Genomic DNA, 8,415 nt, shown 5'->3' with positions numbered 1-8,415 from the left:
TGGTTAAAGACAAACGAAATAAATTAAGTTAAAAGAAATGATTAAACAAAGCAAATTGGAAAAAGAAAATAATAATAATTGGAAGACCACTCGTATTCATTGAAAATAATCATAATTGATGATGACTTTGCACCTTAAGAAAAGAAAAGTGAGTGGGAAAAATACATGGGATAAAATTGCAAAAAAAAAAAAAAAAAATGCATAATTATACCTTCAATTATTCGATGATTAAAATTGAGTCCTCAAACTTATACCAATATTAAAATTTGACTCTTAAACTTACATAATTTTAGAAATTATAATAATTGTATAAGTTTGAGGGTTCAATTTTTATCATTTGAAAATCCAATTTTTACAACTATTATAAGTTTGAGAGTTTAGTTTTTATCATTTGGGAATCAAATTTCTACAACTATTGTAAGTTTGAGAACTCATTTTTATATTTAGGAGTCCACTTTCTACAGCTATTATAAGTTTGATGGTCCAATTTTAAAACTTTAGAAGTTTGGTCGTGTACTCTTTGGGGTAGAATTTCAAAAAGTTATTCGTACTGTACAAAATTAAACAAATATCGTTAAACGATCAGACCAGACAGTTGGTGCAGATAATTTGACTGCTTTCAAATACGTGCAATAAAAATGTGCACTGAAAAAAAAAAAATAGGACGACGGTGTATGTCTATGGTGATCAAGGTAGAGCAACCACTCGTTTAAAAGAAGTTGGTTTCCCTAAATAATAGGAGATCTTGGTTTAACCGATGTCGATTCGTCAATTTAGGATGAGAATTCTATTGACTAATCGCAGTAAGCTAAAGAATAAAAGTGTAATATTTTCAAATTTAAAAACCAAATAAAAACGAATTCGAAAATTTAGAGACTAAAAAGCTTCCTTTTCTCCAAGTAATATATAGTCAATAGTTGTTCATAAACTTGTGATATTGACCAAATAAAACTTAGAGATCTTCTAAACAAATATATTCAAGTTGAAGCTATGTAATTGATTTATGACCCGCAGAGTTAGGTATAATTCCATTTTTTTAATTATCATGTTGAAGTGTGGTACAAATAATAATTTCAAGAATTAAATATTTTATTGTCCAAGTATTTAATTGATTACATGTTTCACAATTCATTCCTTTAATTTTAACATTAATATATGAAAGGAATATTGGAAACTAATTGATACAGAAAGTCCACACATGTTCTTGGTTTAACTCCTTTTAAATATTATAAATTACTCATCTCATGTTATTGTTTAACTCCGAAGAAAAGTCTTATGGTAAAAGATATTAGAGACCAATTTCATTCTATAGTCAAAAATCAACCAACACTACAAGAAAATTGGCATTTAAAGATGAAAAAAATTTGTCTCTAAAAAAAATGGTTGCAAAAACCTATTTGCTACTAAAAATATTAGTCACAACCAATTGTCGATAAATGTTAGTCGGTGAAAAGTTTCTGCATCATTTATTTGCAAAACAACGCAATAAGCGATGATTAGAGAAACGTCGCACGTTATCGCCGCATAATGCAACTTAGTTAAATAGTCTCAACATGCGACTTTCTTCATTGGTTGCATCATGCGATTACCGTATTCGTCGCATTGTGCGACTTTTTGCATTGTAGATGCATTATGCGACTTTCTGTCGTAGTCGTATTATGCGATGTTACTGTTTCGTCGCATCATGCGATGTTTTTTTTTTTTAGTTGCAATATGTGACTTTTTTATTTTGTCACAGGACGCAACGTTAAAATTGTTCATTTGTTGCATTGTGACGCTTGCTTGTTTGTTCATTCGTTTTCAACGCATTAATCTTGCAATGTTATAATTTTCGTCACAAATTTTAATACTCTTTCCAAAAATATTATTCATTTCAAACATTATCCTTGTTGCAAACATCATATGCAATATTAGTTAAATTACGAAATTGTCCCTGATATCATACCATTTGGGATTAAAAATGTGCAACATTTTCCTTTATGTCATACTACTACATGTCTATAGAATCTTTAATATCTACTACAACAAAAAGAAATAATTTCCATCAAAATTTGAATTATGATACATACAACAAGTTCATGATTTAGTTCAGAATATACAAAACCAAATACATTCTTCTAGAAATTGTGAATATTTACTACCAAATTCCAGTTTAGTCCTACACACATAAATATACACATATCAAACTATTTTCAACCATAATTAAGTTACATGTTTATCACGAACGGCCATGGAAAGAGGTAGCCAAGAAGACAAATATGAGAATAAACGACAGTACAAAGAGAACAAATATAGGAAGAACCATATACAAAAACTCTTTCCGTGGTGTTTTGCATTCAACAATACATTTTGCAATCATAATATTACTACACAACTCTTGCAGTTGCTACCACAACAAGATAACAAACCTAACAATAAAAGATCAAGTAACAACATAAGTAATACAAATACTCAATCTCACATGGTGGAAGGACCTAATCAATATAAACTTATCAAATCCTAACATAACTATACACATTCTCAACCTTCCCTCCACATTTCCAACGGCAAACACAACTATTCCGGACTACACCACAAGCCAAAATCACTATACAAAAGTTAATACTAATTTGACTAATGTGAAAATAAGTTGAAACTAATAAATTACCTTGTTGAGAGATAAACTTCCACCAGTGAATCTTCCTAGGATTTCGTTCATTTCTTCGAATCTTTTGTCGTACTCTTCGCGTTGACTTCGTAACTCTTCTTCCACAGTGGCTCTACTTCTTTCGTTCTCATGACGTTATTTCTCCATAAGTTATTGTGTCATTGCAAGGCGTGCCTCCAGTGATTAGACATATTCTTATGACTACGGTTCTTTTTTAGATCATAGTGCTTTTGGTCCATAACCCATGCTTTTAACATATAAAGGTATGCTCCCTAAAACAGTCACTATAATTTCTTCATCACTCATTGTCGTACTTGTAGTTTCTTGATTTTGGTTCATAAGCCATTCCATGTTTGTATAAATCACATTATACATCCCGAGTGTTGGGGTTGATGCCCTAAATCTCGTAGGGTCCTGTAGTTTGTAAACCTTATATGAACAAACTCTTATGTGATTAATAATATATGATACTTTTATTCACTTTATCGATAAAATATGTGATATTTTAGTTGCATTAACCACAAACCAATAAACTAACATCCAAGGTTATCATTGTAACTTAAACATGTATGTGGAGACATACAAGTGGATCATATTTAAGTGATAACCTAAATGGTTTGTAGTATATGGATAAGGTTGGATACCTTATCTTGATGACACTACAAGTATGGCCCGCTTTATAGGTGTTACAATTGTTGTAAAGTACTACAAATGATCTGATCCTGATCATTCATGTATTAGACATGCGAGTGAGAATATTCAATACAAAGAAGTTTGTATAAGACCGGATATGTTTAGTCTCATTATATAACATCGTTCATAATAGAGATTTTAATTTCACCATGATGACCATAGGTAACATGACCTTAATCCTGAGTGAGTTGTGAACTCCTGCCTATGAGAGCGATCCTTTGATTTGTATGGATAAGAATGGCCAGATCATCGACTCAACAAGTCTACCATTTTGGGGTTCCGTCTGATTAGGGAGTTGGGAACACAGCTACACAAGATGGAATTCACTCCTTCCTCGAAGCAAGGGTAAGTAGATAAATTGCTCCCTTAAGAGCTGATTTTGAGTTTTAAACAATGCGGAACCACACCCTCTCCTGGTCTGAAGGGAGTTTAGTCATAGTAGGACTGTGATCTATTATTCATTAGAGGGATCAGTGGTACTTTAGAAGTTAGATGTAATTACAGGGGCAAAATGGTAAGTTTGCCCAATTGTACTTACAAGCAATTTGTGAAGGGTCATCGTACTATTGATTGGTTATATCCAATTGACACAGAAATATATTTGTGGTGCGAAGTAGGGGTGATCATTCAAACCGCAAAAACCGAACCGAACCGAATCGAAAACTTAGTGAAACTGAAAAATGTGGTTCGATCCGGTTTGAAAAAATTTTAAAACCAGATTAATTCGGTTCGGTTCGGTTTCACTTTCGAAAATCGAATTTCAAACTGAACCGAACCTTTTTTAACTAATATATATATTTGAGTAAAACCAAATTTAAAATTGAACCGCTTTTAATTTAAAGAACAAAACCGAATTTAAAATCGAATCGAACCAAACCGTTTTTTAATTTAAAAAGAATATAACATGAATTTTCTAAAAATGCCAAAATCGAATTTGGAACCGAACCGAACCGCATTTATGCGGTTTGGTTCGATTCGGTTTGAACCAATAAATCAGTTCGGTTCGATTTCACATTTTAAAAAATTCCCCTAATGCAAAGGGTGCAGTTGTAGGTCTTTATTGGAATGTCTGACAGTTAACGAATGGTGGATAATATAATTAAAGAGTTTAATTAATTATTCACATACCGTTGGAGCTTCAAGCTACAGGTCCATAAGGTCCTCTTGGTAGCTCAAAAGAATTTAGATGAGAATCAATTTTTTGGTTAATTTGAATTGCACAAATTAATAAGAAAGAATTTAATTATTTATGATATAATTAAATTGATTCAATTATATATGATATAATTGTTATAATGTATTTGATACATTATAGTTTATTTGGAGGAAATAAATATTTGAATGAGATTCAAATATATTTTCTATGAATGTGATTCATAGTTATTAAATTTAATACAAATATGATTTATATTAAATACCATAAAATCAAGAAAAATAACAATAGTTTATATTGTATATGATGCAACATTAAAACTATAGGTTATGTGTTATATTTGTATAACACATAGTTTAATATAAATAAGATATGATAAGCTAGTTATCATATTTATTTATATTGAGTTAGTTATCATATTTATTTATATTAATTTTATTATTTTGAATAATATTTCTAATTTCTCTTCAACTATCTTAGTGGGTGGTTAATTGGTTTTATGGCAAAAAGGAATAAAAAAAATTATTTTTCTCTTCTTCCTTACAGATGTTACACGATTGAGAGCTTTGTTATACGATAGAGAGTATCACATAATTGTCTTCTTCAATCTCCTTCCTCCTCCAAATTCAAATACTCCATCCAAACCAAAATAGTCAGAGCCCACCACTCCTGGACTCTTACCCTGAGAATACCAAAGGCTCCCAATTGTAGTGTCTTCTTATTTTTGGTTGGAGAAGTTCTTGAAAAAGTTTTTCAAGTTTGTTGTTGTGTTCGAGGTTCATGACCACGAGAGGGATTTACAAGAAGAAAAGTTTTTTCAAAGGTAGTATCCCTCGAACCCTTTTTCTTTACTAAAAGCATATTGTAATTTATCCTAAAAAAAAGATCAATATGTAAAAGGTAACATTTCAATATTCGATAGATTCAATAGGATAAAAATCACAAAATAGGATCCAAATCAAGTTGCACAATAAGACTAGAATCAAATTTTAACCACACACAAGAGGCTCAAAATTAAACTAATTATATATTTTGGCTTATCACAATTTAGTCAAACAAACAATGCATCAAATCAAATAAATAAACTCTAAATCAAACTTTAATCACACATTTCCAAATGAAAATGTTGAGTGCACAACAGATTCAAAATCGCAATTCAATAAAACAATAAGTTTTGAAACAAACTTCAATAGCATCCAAATAACACTTTAATCACACATATATTCTCCAATATACAACATATACTCAAAATAAACATATTGAAGGCTTACTACTTGCAATTCCACATATAGAAAAAGCACATAAGAAAATGTCTTAATAATAATACGTACCTACCCGAAGCTTAGGCACAAAAATGGAGAGTTGGGCAATAACTCTGCAAAACAATAAATAAGAGAAATACAATGAGTAGAGTCATAGTATTTTACTATCTGAACAAATCAATACTATAAACACAACAATTTGTTACTATCACAACTTTAAAACTAAACAACTCTCTCCTTTCAAACACGAGTAGAGTCACATTCATCAATATTGAATTATCTACTATCAGAATGACAATATTTTTAAATTACTTAAACATAAGTAAAACATTATATATATAATCTTCAACTTAAGTCATGAATAAATTCTTAAGCATAGGTAAATCAAAATGATCATTAACAAAGTTCTAATCACACAATAAGTTCTAAATCAAACTTCAACTACGAAAATAGACTTAAAATCACAGTTTAATCACACAAATATTCTCCAAATTTCACTTTAAGAATATGAACACTCAAAATCAAATATTAAACTTAAAGAGGCTCAATAACAAAGTTCCAATTCTACAATAAGCTGGAAATCAAACTTTAACCACATAAATAACTTCCACAATCATACTTTTGGATATACAATAAACCAAAAAGTCACACTTTCATCCAACAATAACCTCAATCAAATTTCAATTGCATAAATAGACTCTAAATAACACAAATATTTATCAATAACAAAATTTAAGCTAAAAGAACATTATGTAAAATTTTATATATCTCCAAATACTTAACGAAAAAAAAAATCAAGCTGATGTTCTCTAAATAAAATGGAAACAGAACAACATACCATACGGTAATTGTTTCATATTAGTAGATAAATGCAAAAAAAAAAAAAAAAAAAAAAAAAAAAAAAAAAAATGAAACCCATTTAAATTTTACTCCAAAAATTGTCTATCTAAGAAAATTCTACAAGACTCCGGCAACCCAAAATTCCCATTCTTCAAAGCAAAAGAGTATAAAAAAGAACTATAGCCATCATGAAATAGGCAACAAAAGCATTCCTCACAAGGGGATTACTGTGAAAGTCCTTATAAGAACACAATAAAACCAGAAAACAGAGATAAGAAAAATGGAAAAGGCAAAAGAGGGATGAGTGCATACTCTGGTAGTGGTAAGTACGAGCCTCCACAACAATTCTATGCGTGAAAAAAATGCTTACTCTAAAAATTGACACAAAAATTCGGCGGCTTCCAGTAAAATTCCAACGACGAAGACAAATGAGCTCGGTGGGGGCTTCCAGTCGCTTGTGAAGACCTATAAGAGGGAGGTTGAGAGACACAATAGTTAAGGAGAGAGAAAAGGAATAGAGAAAGAGATGGAGGGAGAGATCACAATCGGTGCACTACTTGTCGACATGATGGTGGCGACTGAGAGCTGTATCGATGGATGGTAAACTTTTCTCCCCTTCTCAAGAATGACAAAATTAAAAATAGAGTGAGTGAAAACTAAAACCCTAATTGCGATAAGCCAGAAAATAGAGTGAAAAAGTGAAATTAAACGTGTGACTAGACACGAAATCATCGCATACCCTCATGGCCTGAAACCTCCCTCCCAATAAATTGGGTCTGCGACTAAGATCCAAATGGTTGCAAGCACATGCATTGAAATTCATTTTCATCGCATTTTGCGACGTATTCTTTGATCGTCGTAAGTAGTACAAGACATCTGCGACGATTTCAATGGATCGTCACAATATTGTGACTTATCATTCTTTTGTCATAATGTTAGAGACAAAAATGACAAATGACATGCGACGATATTGAAATAGTCACTAATATTTCATCACAAAAGATCAAATTTCTTGTAGTGAAAAGTAAATTTTAGAGGCTAAAACAAACAAAATCATGTAGGAATACAAGACATGCGGAACTTAGATTAGAATAAAAAATAAAACATCTTTCAACATTAAAGCTTTCTACCAAATTATAAAATTTCAGTTAAGTTTTATTTCAAACTTCAAATTTTCTAATGCTACAATGAAATTGATAGCAAGTTTGTAATGTTATTAATTAATAATTAAATGATGCATGACATATTTATTTTGTTATAATTATTTTGTCTTCTTTGTAAAAATTGTCTCCTCTAAAAAATAGTACTCCTCCTAAGTTGAACTCCAACGTCCTAACAATTGAAAAGGTGAACCATGAAGTCTAATTTAGGAGAGTAGGGACTCATGCTAAAAACTAATTAAACATGAGTTCAAGACCAACTAATCATTAAGGCAATAAGATATAATCCTGATTTGGGTAGGATAAAAAAAAATTATCTCATCCTACCCTTAAGAGAAAAAGGTAAATTTTATGTTACTCTCCTTATAAATACATTATTATAACTTTATATGAAATATCTCAAATCCAAAAACTTCATTTGGGACTTCAAAAACTTCAGCTTTCTTCTTCATTCTAGAGTTCTTCATCTCTAACTTTCGTATTTAAACCCATTTTCTTTATTTTGTAGGTTCGCCCTTTTAAATTATAAACTTACCGTTGTTATTACGTGAATGTTAGATGTTTTTCTGGGTTTTGGCATCACCAACTCAAATTTTAATTTTAATTTTAATAGCAGAGTTGAGGAATGATATATAATTGCATTGTTATATATGGGTTTTA

General features: G+C 30.5%; 1 long non-coding RNA gene across 1 annotated transcript; it reads right to left on the bottom strand.

The window, feature by feature from the left end:
• Positions 1 to 5,828: 5,828 nt before the first annotated feature.
• Positions 5,829 to 7,219, bottom strand: LOC120085445. Its single transcript, XR_005483936.1, has 3 exons — positions 7,153 to 7,219; positions 6,966 to 7,060; positions 5,829 to 5,868 (listed from the first exon to the last, which is right to left on the bottom strand). It is a non-coding gene; the product is annotated as an uncharacterized LOC120085445 (long non-coding RNA).
• Positions 7,220 to 8,415: the final 1,196 nt, after the last annotated feature.

This window comes from Benincasa hispida, chromosome 9, assembly GCF_009727055.1.
Source record: "Benincasa hispida cultivar B227 chromosome 9, ASM972705v1, whole genome shotgun sequence".
Classification (NCBI taxonomy): Eukaryota; Viridiplantae; Streptophyta; class Magnoliopsida; order Cucurbitales; family Cucurbitaceae; genus Benincasa; species Benincasa hispida.
This window is presented reverse-complemented; position numbering and strand designations above follow the sequence as displayed.